Below are 12848 nucleotides of genomic sequence, written 5' to 3'. Positions count from 1 at the left end.
AGCTACTGAAGATGGCGGGGGTAAAAAGCTTCTGAAGTGAAAATTACTAGAAATGTACTGGAGAGGTATTTCAATTAGGGTTTTGCTCTTAGATTGCAAAATGAAGCTTACTATTGAAAAATGAAAAACACTTTTGCAGAGTCCTGCTGTGAAAACATCTAGGTGAATAATTACAATAATTATTGAAAAGTCAGGGTTACTAGAACTGCATATGGTCGTGTGCAAATTTTGAAGAATGAGTTAATCTAAACTCAAGAAATTCTCAAGGCAGAGAGCATTTAAAATTATTCATGTTTTTTTTTTAATCTTATGAAGTTAATCTTGCTGCAAAAATCTGACTTTCTCTTACGTAACTTTTTATTTTTGCACAATATGATGAGTTTCATAGCTTAAGCAAAATACTTAATCTTGTAAATACAAGCTTTTTGAAAGTGGGTGTCAAGCTACAGTAGTCTCTTCCTTTTAACTCTTGCACAAGAAGGTTAGCTTCTGGGTCTCAGATTGACTTCAGCATCCTCGTGACATTAGGGGACACATCCTTGTGCAGTCAGTATGGGAATCCTGTTGATCCAAGAAAACCCTATTGCTTCCAAAGTCTTTTTTGGTCCATTGCAAAATATAACATACCAAAAGTAACGTTAATTTGACATCCATTTGTACATTATTTAGTTCTTTTATAAGTTCATAAAGAACTTTATGCTTAACCAGCAATTGCAAATTTTTGTAATGAGGACCCATGCTTTAGGTTAGAAGCCTCACTTCTCTTAGGCTTGTAACTGCAAATAGAGATACAAATAATGGATGTAAACTTAAAAGTATTAGGAGACTGAATTTGGGAATCGCTGTCCTAGGTGCTTATATATCTTAATGTATTTCCTCGTCGTACCTCTTGCCGTGGGGGGGGAACCCAAACACTTCAAGTGCCATTGATGTCACTCTGAGGCTTTCCAATAGTACTATAATCGTGCTAAATTAACTTACGTTCTTAAAAAAAAAAAACTTTCAACTATTTTGAGCATGTGTGAGAACCGCAAATTTCATAAACTAACACTGTTATATTACTTGCTACTTTTTATGCATTATGCCACTTACCCCAAACCAAAATCACTGCTAATGAAAGCAAGATCGCACTTTGCGCTGCTTACACGCTGTGCAGTGCTAGGGAGCTCAGGCAGCGTGAACAGCCTCGAGCCTCACACGTGATTAGGAAGGGAGGTGACACCTAAGAGGCACTGGCTGAGAGAAACCTTAATGGTGGCTGATGAGGAAAACTAAACCAAAGGAAACTGGCTTGAAGATGGAGGTAGGATCTTGGAAATGTGACAAGTTGGAACACTGTAAAAAAAAAAAAAAAAAACAAAAAAAAGCAAAAAAACCCAAGCTTATTATCTGAAAAAGTAATCAGTGTCTCAAGAACCTTATCTCTCTTTTAAGTAAGAACCCTCTACTGCATATATGCCCACTTTAACCCTCTAATTTCTAGCTTTCGTAGCTTATTTGTGGGGAAAAAAACATAGATAAACTGATGCATTGTCAACATCCAAAACTGGTGCATGCCTGAAACTACAGAAGGGAGCTGTCTGCTTCATTTGATGGAGTATTATCTTTAAAGCTCATTGACAATTTAAACATAGCTGTCATTGAATTTATTGTTTAATTGTTTTAGCACAATCTTTTTGCTCTATAATCTTGAGCAGAGGTTAAGCTGAATAACAGTGTTTCTGTCCCAGTTCCACTCTCACCTCATCTAACCATGCCCTTGATTTACCCAACCGGCTAATTTGAAGCACATCTCGGAATCCTGTTTCCTCTGCAGATTTTGTCATTGGGGCTCTTATGGCCCCTGACTTGTAACGAGATCCTTGATTTGTGGTCCCTCTGCTTGGATCACCTGCAGGGCACAAGTGTGGCTTGATCTTGTCTCCCCTGGGAGGAGGCGGGAGGGTGCCCATGGCTCAGGAGGGGTGGCCGGAGTGGAGCTCACCCTTGTCTGCGGACAACACTGAGGCAGCGCCTTATGCCCTCGCGCCTCCTCCTCCCTGAGCCTCGGAGGAGGAGGGCTTTGCGTTATTTTCTGCCAGTACTTGCTGTGGCCCCTACACAGTTTTAGTGAAGAAAACTTTAAAACAGGACTAAGGGATTTTTATCTCAAAAAAGAAGACAGAGCAAGAACACCTCAGCTCAAACAGGAGAGGCAGGCTGGGGCGTTAGGTGGCAAGTGGGACAGATTGCTGAATAAAGCTGCTGCTAATGGAACTAGCTGGGAGGCAAATGTGACTTTTTTCTATTAATTTCTAGAGTCAATAATGAGGCAGGGTTAAAGCTTCCTTCTTTTTTGGTGATAAAGGAAAAAAGCTGGTTCTGTTCTTCGCAGGGCAAGCAGAAATTCACCGAGTCAAAGAAAACTCAAGCTTGAGCGAGGAGTTCTGGAAATGCCTGCTGAGAAACGGGGCCACACCGGGGTGTTGCATGTAGGCAGCAAGAGAAGACATGAGTCGCAGAACAAGGAAAGGCCTAAGAAGCTACTGATGTGAAATCTCTCACCTGCAAATTACAAGAAAGTAACCAATTTTTTGGTCTTTATTTTGTTTCTTATGTAATAGTTCATCTCCAAAAGGATTTAGTCTAGATTTCCCTGGAGTGACTGAGCCAGTTTCAGAAATCTGGGAAATAAAATCTGATTGGGAAGCTTGCTTTTTCCTCTATACTCAGCTAACGAAACAAAAAGAGAGGTATGGCTTCTATCTAGTACAGGTATGCAAGGTGACCACCTCGCTTTCTCACCTTGGCATGAATCCAGCACACAATTTCTGTTGTTTTCTTCTTTTATTTCCAGCTCTCATAAGCAAATCCTTAAAAAAAAAAAAAAAAAGAAAAAAGAAAAAGATGACAAGGGGTTGTGACTTTTTTTATATACAAAAAAGAGGAAACAGTTGCACAGGGAGTTCCTGTTCTGCTGCCCTCAAAGAGAAGGAAGCAGTGGTGGCATAAGTCTCATGCCTGGAAGAATGAATCAGCCTTCTGGCAGCTTGAGTGAATTCAGATCTTCTGTAATGGTGAGCCTCTGGCCATTAACTGAGACATGGACTTGGTATCTGTCCTTTCCTCACACCGTTTCTTAAATGGGTGAATCTGATCAAGAACTCTATTTGGACCCAGCATAATAAAAATTCCTATTGTAAAGTCTCTCTTAAATCATCTCTGAATTGGGCTCAGTGTCAGTAATAGTGGACATTGAAGATCATAAGAATAGCTGTTTTGAGAAAGATGGACATAGTCCCAAAGAATACTTTCTCCTGTCATTTCTCTCAGGCTTTCTTTTCTGCCAGATACAAATCCTTTTTGGGAAGGCAAGAATTTAAAAAAAATTCATTTCCTTACCACACTTGGAAAACACAACTTTTTCCTTCATCGTATTAGGAAGGATGCTACTATTCAAAAACCATATAGAAACTTTGGGATGTTCTTTGATTTCTTCACAGAGTCTGGAAAGATGGTAGAAGCCTGTTCTGGAATTATCACCACCACTTAGCTTAGAAAAAGTGGCCTGCTAGCAGAGCAAATGCTTTTCATCATGTCTTCCCTACTGTACGAGCAGGAAGGCTCAGTCTCACAGGCATGATCAGACAGTTAACAGGGAAAATGCAGAAGTTAGGCTCTTCAGAGTGTCATCTTGTCCCTCCCAAGACAAGAAATTTACTGATTATTTTAAGAACCTGCTCCATTTTTCTGTCCTCTATATTCTTACCCACAATTTGAGGGATTCTTCTGTTAGCTTCTTAGATGTCTTGTGTATAAACTAGTTTACAATAGCTGTGTTTGATCGGAGCCTGGTTCTGTGTTATGAATCCCTCCAGGGCACAGCTGGTCGAGGAGACTCCTACGTCTCTTCACCTGACCAGACTGCAAACATCCCAGGCCCCAACAGGAGTTCACTGCACCTTCACTTGTGCTGATTCAATTGTTTATGTACCCGTACTCCAAACAGGATCTAAGAAATGATCTGGTCAAAAAAAAAAAAAAAGTAAAAACCAATCCCTTAAAAAAGAAGTGATGCCCCCTCCTCCCTCTGAGCACGTACTAGTTCTGCTTAGGCAGCATCCACAGAAACGGCTGAATTGAGTGATCGGGACAGAGGAAATGAACTGGGGAGCACAAAACCTGCTTACGCAGGCTCTGTGACCAACGACTCGCGCAGTGCGGCTGCACCTGGGGTCTAGTCTCTAGAATGTTTCCACATTTGTTGTCAGGAGTCTAAAAGCCAAATTCTGCCATATGAGTCAGGACATGAATCCGGACCTTTAAGGTCTGAGTCAGCTTTGGTAACTGGCTGAACTATCTGCCATGGGGTTGTCAGCACTTGTACACTCATTCCTGCAAAAACACACCCTAAATCTACGTCATGTTTCATTTCTGTTAAATACATTTACATAAAAGATCTCAGCTGTGAAGTCAAGTGTCTTTGAACTATGTTTTCTCAGTAGACCAAATGTCTGATACACATACTAATACTTGGATTTTAAGTACAGCTGACTGATCTGCTCTTGCAGCAGATTGTAAAAATTTTCAAAGTTTCATATTTGAGTTTTCATCTGAGTACTATTATATTTCAAGCAGAGGATACAGTACTTGAATTTCAAATGCTGGCAAAATGTTAGCTTTGGACATGTGTAGTTTATTTTCACATAAAAGCTGTCTTCAACTTATCTGGTAGTTACCAGAAACTGACTTTGTAGGGGAGACACAAATGAATCAGGCTCCTTTTGATCTTTTCTTTCTATTTGTAATTTAACAACTGTATATAACACGTACAAGTTTAAAATTTACCTGAGGTTTGTTTTTTTTTAATTAAACAGATTAACTATCCTTTATTCACAATTCTTCTATAACTTCTAGTCATTAACAGATTCACATTTGACATCAGCAACAGCACCTGTAGCTGTAACTGAAACTGTGAACATAGTTCTCTGACTAGACATTCAAGATACTATTTTAAAGTATTCCCTAAAAGGGAATTTTTCTGCTTATTTTCTTCACTCATATTTTTCCTTTTGTTTTCTACAGAAATAACACAATGAACAATTTAAAACTTCTTTTTATTTTAAAATACCTGAATGTACTCTGCTTTTTGCCTGTTTGCTTACTCCCTTGATCCCTTTAGGCGTTGGCAGGAGGGGAAAAAAGATTCTTAAAGGCAAATTTGAGCTACAGAATATAATTTATGTTTCTAAGTCTGTCTCATGTACCAACCGCCTGATTATATCTGGAATTCCTCGGTGACATCAACTTAAGTTGCATTAGCATTTTATTTTAAACACCCCTTATCTGACCACAAGTTAAAAGTGCCATTTGCCCGCGCTGCCCCACCTCAGCTCTGAAAGAGCCGGAGCGGATGGCTGCTCTCCCGCTAAGCGCCCTGCTTTGTTCGGCCGCCCAGCACGGGCACCCAGCTTAGCGCCTGCTTAGTTATGCTAACCGCCCCCCGAAATTAAAAATGGATAAACACAAGCGGACGATTAAGGGCTAATGACCAGGACAAAAATATTCCTGTGCTGACTAACTAGAAGCTTATGTGCTTATAGCTATACTATTTAGGATAAGTAACATGATTAGCATTACACAAGACCAAAAAAAAAAAAAAAAGGGCAGAGGAATCTAGTGGATTTTGTGTGTTTATAAAAATAAAACAGCCGGATATAAAAGTTGTGATGGTTAAGTACTACTTGTACGTGATCTTTTCAAGTTCGTACGGGTCTTCACGCGGGGAGAAGGGAGGAATCCCGCCCGGAGCACAGGAGCCAACGCAGACCCCGACGGGGAGCGAGCGGGACGCGCTGCGGGCAGGCGCCCTCCGCCGCAGGCAGAGCCCCGGCGCCAGCCAGCGCCGCTGCCGCCGCGTGCCCAGCCCGCCCCGGCTGCCCCCGAAACGCCGGCCCGAGCACCGGCCGTTAACCGCCGGGCAGCTGCGCCGAGCGGCTCACGAATCACTTCAGCGAAACCGGACTTCGTGCCAGCCGAACGCCCCGCGCGCAGCCGCGACGCGTTGCCACAGCGCTTCAGCGCTACGAGCGGGCCGCGGGGGACCCGGCCCTCGCGGCGCCTCCCGGCTCCTCCTCCCAGTCCTTCCGCCCGCCTCGGCTACTCCGCCCGCCTGTGAATGGAGCCGGCAGCTGGGCCCGCCCCCACCCCAGCCGCGGGCCGCCGTCCGGGGCCGGTGTCCGCTCGGCCTCCCGGCGGCGGCGGCGCCCACTCGGGCCGCGGCCCGCGGCGGCCCCGCCCTCGGCGCGGCGGCCGGGAGGCGCGCGCATGCGCCGCACCTTGTTTACCCCGCTCGGCGCGGCCGCCCGCGGCCGGCCGGCAGATGTCGCCCCACGCCCAGGAGAGCCGGGCTCGCCCTGTGGCCGCCAGGTGGCGCCTGCGCCCTCCATTCGCTCGCGAGCCGCCGAGCAGCGAACACCCCAAACAATCCCCAGCGCCGCCGCCAAATTAAATAACCTGCCCGCTCCCAGCGCCGTTCCCAAACCCCCCCTCCGCGGCGAAGTCTCCGGGCCGGGCCGGGCGCGCAACCGGCAGCCGGGCCGGGGATATAGGAGCGGAACAACGAGCCTGGGCCTCCTCGCTGCCTACGCCGACACTGGGCAAGGTAAGTTAGAAAATGGCGGCGAAGCTTCTGGAAGTTTGGCGGGGGGACTCGGGATCGGCGTGTGTGGCTCGGGAGAGAGGCTGGGGCCGGGCCTGCGGCTCCCGGGCCTGCGGGGACGGCGCGGGGCGCTAGGCCGGCTGGCCACAGGGACTCAGCGCAGCCAAGATGGAGGACGGCGGGGCCGAGCCGCGAAAACACTCCAGCCCCCCGCTTCCCCACCCCCCTTTCCCAGCGCGCCTCGGCGGGGAGGGGGGGAGAGAGCGAGAGCGCGAGCGAGAGAGTGAGAGGGCGCCGAAAGCGGCCCCCACTGCCCGCCCGGAGCCCCATTCCTCCGCCCCGCAGTCGGCCGCGGGCGAGCTGGGCCCAGCGCTCACAGAGCTAAAATGGAGAACCACCTTCTCCTCCTCCTCCTCCCCCCTTCTCCCGAGCCGAGCAGGGGCTGCTGGCAAGATGGAGGACTCGGGCATTGTGTGTGTGTGTGTGTGTGTGTGTGTGTCAGCGAGCCGGGCCGGGCCGCTCGCGGGGGGAGCGAAGGGGGGTCGGGGCCGTTGCGGACGGAGCGAGCCGCGCTCGGGGGAGGAGGGAACTGGGCCGTGCGGCGCGCACGAGAAAATGGTGGGGCGGCTGCCGCTGCCCTGGGGTTGAGTGTCGGAGGGAGGCCGACGAGAGGGGACTCCCGCACCTGACAGTGCTCGCTGGCGGGCGCTCCCTGCCCCCCTGCTTCCCGCCGCCCAGCAGCTGAGCTCTTCCTGCCAGCCCCGCGCTCCCAGCTACTTCCCCGCAGAGAGAAGTGTTGAGGGCTCAGGATCTCCCTCCTCCTCCGCTCCTGCCCGTCTCTGCCGAACTGGGGCAACTCCGGCAGCCTCTTCCCGGGCGACTTTAGCGGAGGGCCGGAGAAAGAGTTTCCTCGACTTAAGTGAGGACATGGGGGCTGACCTGCGCGGTTCTCCCCCCTCCTCCCTTCGCTGCCTCTTCCGAAAGAGTTGGCGAGCCCCCCCTCCCCCCCGGCTCCGTGGAGAGCCTTTGTGGGCAGTTTTTCTCCCTCCGAGTGACTTTCAGCGAGCTACTCGGCAGCTGCTCACTAAGAGGAAGAGTTGTGGCAGTTTCCGTTCGGCTTTATTTATTTTTTTGTAAAGAAAGGGCAATTGCCAACTTGTGTGGGGGACGCCTGATGCCGGGAGCCGCGTGTTGCTGGAGCCCTGCTGGGCCCTCGCCGGCTCCGCGGGGGGAGGGGAGGAGGAGGAGGAGGAAGAATGCTTCTTACTGGGGGGTTTTGGCGCCACTTTTGTTTTAGATAGTGCTCCTCTGCCCCCCTCCTTCCCGGCACGCACTGAACTGAGCTGAACCCTGCCCAGGTAGGAAGCGAGAGCTTTCCTGGTGTTTTTCTTTCCTGGGCACTTATTTTCTCTATACGCCTAAAAAATACAGTTGTTGACGTGGTTAGGAGCTCGTTGGGGACAGGGGAGATCAGGAGCGAGTGGCGGATTAGAGGAGAGCGGCAGCAGATAGTTGGGCTGAACTTGGAGGCCCTGTTTTTCATAATTCTTCTGTCGCTGCGTGAGCACATCGCTCGTTTCTGGCGCCTGGGTTTATTGGGTGTGAGTGTGTGCATCGATGTCCTCGCTATCTCCGTGCTCTGTTTCTCCATGCTTCCTTTATAGCCAGTAGCGTTGTATAATCCTTCCGTCCCGTAAAAACCTGGGACGGACCAACTTAATTTTTTTCTCCCCTCTCCCCCCCCCCTCCCCGAACATAGAAGATTCTTAACTCTCGGTGCTTTTTATTTATTAATTTTATGTCGTGATCTAGTGATTACTTTGTTGTCTTCCCACGAGATACTGTGTTCGGAGTTGATACAAACTTTCAACAACCGCCAGTCCTGAGCTGTAGTTACTGGATTTTTTTTTTTCGTCCGATACTTCTTGGCAGGCCGGTTGGAGTGATTGCCCCCCGCCCTGCACTCTAAGCGCTCTCTTCCCGTGTGCTCGCTGGGGCCACACCCTGTTGTGTCCCGTCTCATCAGGCGCTTTATCTGCTTATTTGACCCCTTTATGTTCCTCTCTGTCCCCTCGGAGGAGCGCGCGGTCCGCCCGGCGGCTCCCCTGCCCTGTAAGGCTGTAGCGAGGAGCCTCGGAGGCCGCCCGGCGCGGGCGAAGTTGCGCCTTTCGGCGGCCGCCGTCTCCGTCGGCGGGGTGAGGAGGGGCCATGTCAGCGCAGCGGTCCTGCGGGGGGGGGGGGGTCGGGTTACCGAAGTGCGTCACACGCGGCCCCGCCGGGCCTGCTGGGGAGCCGCGGCCGCTCCGTGCCTCCGCCGCGCTCGCCCGCCTCCCTCGCGCCGCCTCCCATTGGCCAGCGCGCGGGCGGCAGGCGGCGGCTTCCTCCTGCGCCCGGGGCGGGCGGGCGGCGGGGGAAGGGACTGCGTCCGGCACGTCCGCCGGCTTACGGGCAGCCGCGCTTTCGGCTAGTTTGTATTTACATTCAGAAAGCGGGGCTTTCACAGCTGGTAGTACTTGAAATGTGCTTAAAGTGCAGCTGTTTCAGAAACCCGACTTCAGCGTAAAGGTCACTTGGTGTAAATTACTTCCATATCTTTAGAATTTCGTTGGGTTTTGTTGAATTAGAAGGTGAGAAAAACGCCTGTTGGATCTGCTCCCTTGAAGCCATTGTGGGATTGTTTTTATGCTATCTGGGAGTTTTGTTCAGTCTTGTTGTAAATAATCAAACTAGAGTTCCTACAATTTTCTGTAGTAGAACATTCTCCAAGTATAGTAGATCTTACTGTTAACTCTTGCCAATTGATGACTTCTTTCTCATTTATAGCGCTTGGCCATTTGAAATGACTTTTCCCCTTTTCCATATACTCTTCTCCCTAAATGCGATATTCTTTTTATTTTGATTTTCTTTTGACTACTCCAGTATTTTCTCTGGTATTGAACTGTCCAAGACTTCCAAAATATCTGTGTGCAGGCCAGTTGGTTGTGTTTCAGATAAATATCAGGGATGATCATGCAATTTACAGGCATTAATCTTTGGTTTTTTGGTATTTGCTTGTTTATCCCCAACTCTAAATTTGTGGATTGATCACCACAAAGATTTATCAACAGCATCGCAGTGTCTACCAAATCTTTTATGGGGCTGTTTACTCGGTAACATTGATTCTTTCACTTATAGCTATGGTGATAGTTTAATTTGAAAATGAAAAAAGTGGGAAAACAGCCACCATGTTGTAGGCATAAGCCTTAATCTGTTTTGCTGCTTTCTGCACTTGAGTTGGATGGGATGGAATCCCCTAACTTTCTGATAAGTTAAATGAAGACTAAGAAAGTATCAAAATGATACAGAGGAGAAAAATGTGATCCTCCCCCAACGACTTGGGTTGGCTTGTTAGATTAGGAAAACAAAAAACCTAAGTTTTTAACATGTCTAGCCCCTGGGGGGGCTCCCCCAGCCCCTTCTGTGACCAGCGGGGCTCTAGAGGTTGCTTTGTAGCAAAACCAGTGATGTTTTGCTGTGTCATCTACAGGTGGGTTTTAAGCAACCTGTGGGAGAAGTCTGTTGATTTTTGTTGCTGTGGTGAACTTAACACTGGATGTCGTATTAGCTTAAATTCAAACAAACAAGAAAACAGCCATGTGGATGGGGTTGAGTGGGGGAGGTATTCCTTAATTTTCCAGAGAAATTTCCTAGTGCTCAGATAATTCCCATATTATGCACTTGGGCCAGAGTTACATGCTTGAATCTTTTTCCATCCATTTATTGTTTCAGGAAGATAATGCTCAGTAAAGTTAATAAGCAATGCTATGGGTTAGTTAATCTTCCTTGTCCCTACAAGCTCCTAACCATGTCAACAGCTGTTTGTGCGCAGCTTATTCCTTTTAGACATTAAGTTTTCTTGATATTTTACAACCAAAAGCGTTAGAAATTCAAACCAAATGTTAATTTTTTTAATAAGTTTATTCAAATTAATAATGCTGCGATACTTTAATATACCAAAAACATTTGGGAGCTGTGTAATAACAAAAAGTTTGGGTAGTTTCATGGGTTATTACAATATTTTCAGTTAAGAAAAGTGGTGTGCTGCTTGATTATCTGTTTTCAAAACAGCAGTATTCAGTTAGTTGCCGGTTAGTCTAACTCAATTTCCATTAATATATCACATTGCTGCTTTACATCTTAAAGTTCTTAAATGCAGAAATGTATGGAGGGAATTAATTTTCACTTGGAAAGGGTGTAAGTAATGTTTGATAGTTAAGTGGTCTCTTTAGTTTTACTTTGTTTCAGTAAAACTTATAAAACAGCAACTGAATCATTTTATAAAAGAAATGTAGACAGCTTCTCTTGAATATTACATGCTAGTACAGCCTCCTATAGAAAATAGCTGCAGGCTATAAGCCACTTGAAAGTGAGTGCTCTTCTTGGTGGAAGCAACTGCATTAGACTTATGCTAAATATTACTTCACGATTTGACTATCGGAACATTATGAACTTTTTTTTTATTAGACTACTCTTTGTCATTTAAGGTTCAAATTTAGTATGATCTGGGAGTCCTGACTTGTGTCATCTTCATTTGTACTGTTACTGTGTCAGTTGTCTTACTGCAAGCAAATGTTACAAGAGATTAGGTTTTATGGAACTGAGTGGCAACATAAACAGGTTTTAGGATTTACAGTAACCCTGAACACTCTGGCTACTTATTTCTGACAAATGAATCCCAAAATGTAACCAAGAATTTTTGATGGCTGCTTAAGTTTCTTGGTTGTATTACTGGAATGCTGTGTTTTGTCAAGTAAGATGAGGTTTTGAACTCAATAGTATGATCTCTGCCTACAATGTGACCGCTTTTAATACCTCTGATAAATTAAAAAACCTCAGAGGACATCATTGATGTGAACTTCCAGAATGTTACTGTGAGGAGTTCTTGAGTGGGTAATCAAGGGAATGTAGTAGAAAAAGGTGAATGTAGGTGGTGTCTCTGTCAGCTAGATGCTGGAGTTTCTAAGAGCTTCCTCTGCTTCGTTAATTATCTGTAATGGAAATAAGTGATTGATAGTAGCCATTAATGATAACAGCTTAATATTCTCAGTATCATTTGAAACAGTTATATTCTGAAAAACTTCCGCATGGCCTTTAACTTCCTTATATGAGAATCACTGACAAAGAAGTGGAGAGAATGAAGTGATAATCCAGTCCTTGGAAAAACTAGGGTGAGTGAGGGAACTGTGGAGTTGTTAGTTTGGAAAATAGGAAGGTTATACACAGAAAATCTGTGGAAGAATGGACAGAGCTCTTTTTCATATGTGCCACAGAAGTTTAAATGGTGATGGTATGTAGGCTTATTGCATAGATTTATATTCAAAGCCCATCTCACATTTAGGGCCACCTCTACTTTTGAAATAAAAGGGTAAATATAAAAAGGAACCTCTGCTTAGTTCCATTGCTGCTCTGTCACTGGCCCTGGCAATTCTGTGGTCTGGTCTTCCTTCCCCCGACCTGCTCCCACTTCTGTCCTACTGGCTATGGACATAGGTGGAACTAAATAGGGCTACAGGCAGATTAGAAGGCCTGGTTAAGACTTAAGATTTATACCTCTCAGGAAGGAGTTTGTGCCCTGTTACCTCCTTTAATCTGTTGAAGATTGGGCTCCTTCTGGAGCAAGTTCTAGAGCCACTGAACTGGTTTAACATGGCCTTAGGTAGCTGCTGTTGCATCAGCTACCCCTGCACCCCAGAGGGCGCTGCTGAGGCTTTGAAAGAGTTTTCATGGAAAAGCCATGTTGGGAGGGTAGTCTGTGAAGGTAGGAAGACTTGAATTTTTGTTTTAGTAAATTAAAACAGGGGAACCTTGTGGTAACCTTTGCAATATTACATCAGCATAACTGAAGTGGTTGTCTAGCCTTTTTCTGCTAAAAAGATTACTTCTCGAATAAAATGGTTAAACTCTTCTACCTTTCTGTGAGCAATCTTCATATTTGAAGATTGGTCCAGTGACTTGGGTTGGCTTGTTAGATTAGGAAAACAAAAAAACGAAGTTTTTAACATGTCTAGTTTCTTTGTGGTTTAAGGGTGGGTCTTGAAATCCAATGCAACTTTTAACAAAGCCATGTATTTGCCTCTTAGTGATATAATAAAAATCTTTGAGAGTTGAGAATTCAAAATGTGTTTTTGTTATTTTCGTTCAGATTGGTTTTCTTTAAATTCAGTTATTA

The 12848-nt window shown here is 46.3% G+C and overlaps 1 protein-coding gene and 1 long non-coding RNA gene across 6 annotated transcripts in view; one reads left to right on the top strand and one right to left on the bottom strand.

The window, feature by feature from the left end:
- Positions 1-7730, bottom strand: LOC112997209 (uncharacterized). Of its 2 annotated transcripts, XR_003262640.2 has the most exons (4): positions 7326-7730; positions 3749-4003; positions 2785-2852; positions 1-1335 (listed from the first exon to the last, which is right to left on the bottom strand). It is a non-coding gene; the product is annotated as an uncharacterized LOC112997209 (long non-coding RNA). The 2 variants fall into 2 exon arrangements; XR_010391022.1 differs by lacking the exon at positions 3749-4003.
- STAG2 (STAG2 cohesin complex component) overlaps positions 6390-12848 on the top strand; it is an 82984-nt gene continuing 76525 nt past the window's right edge. For 2 of the 4 annotated variants that reach the window (XM_026123097.2, XM_026123099.2), the window contains exon 1: positions 6391-6643. The gene's annotated coding sequence lies outside the window, so the exon portion shown is untranslated. Of the gene's footprint in view, positions 6644-7858; positions 7999-12848 lie in introns of those variants that run through there. The other 2 variants (XM_026123100.2, XM_026123098.2) reach the window with 2 other exon arrangements.

This window comes from Dromaius novaehollandiae, chromosome 11, assembly GCF_036370855.1.
Source record: "Dromaius novaehollandiae isolate bDroNov1 chromosome 11, bDroNov1.hap1, whole genome shotgun sequence".
NCBI classification, from domain to species: domain Eukaryota; kingdom Metazoa; phylum Chordata; class Aves; order Casuariiformes; family Dromaiidae; genus Dromaius; species Dromaius novaehollandiae.
This window is presented reverse-complemented; position numbering and strand designations above follow the sequence as displayed.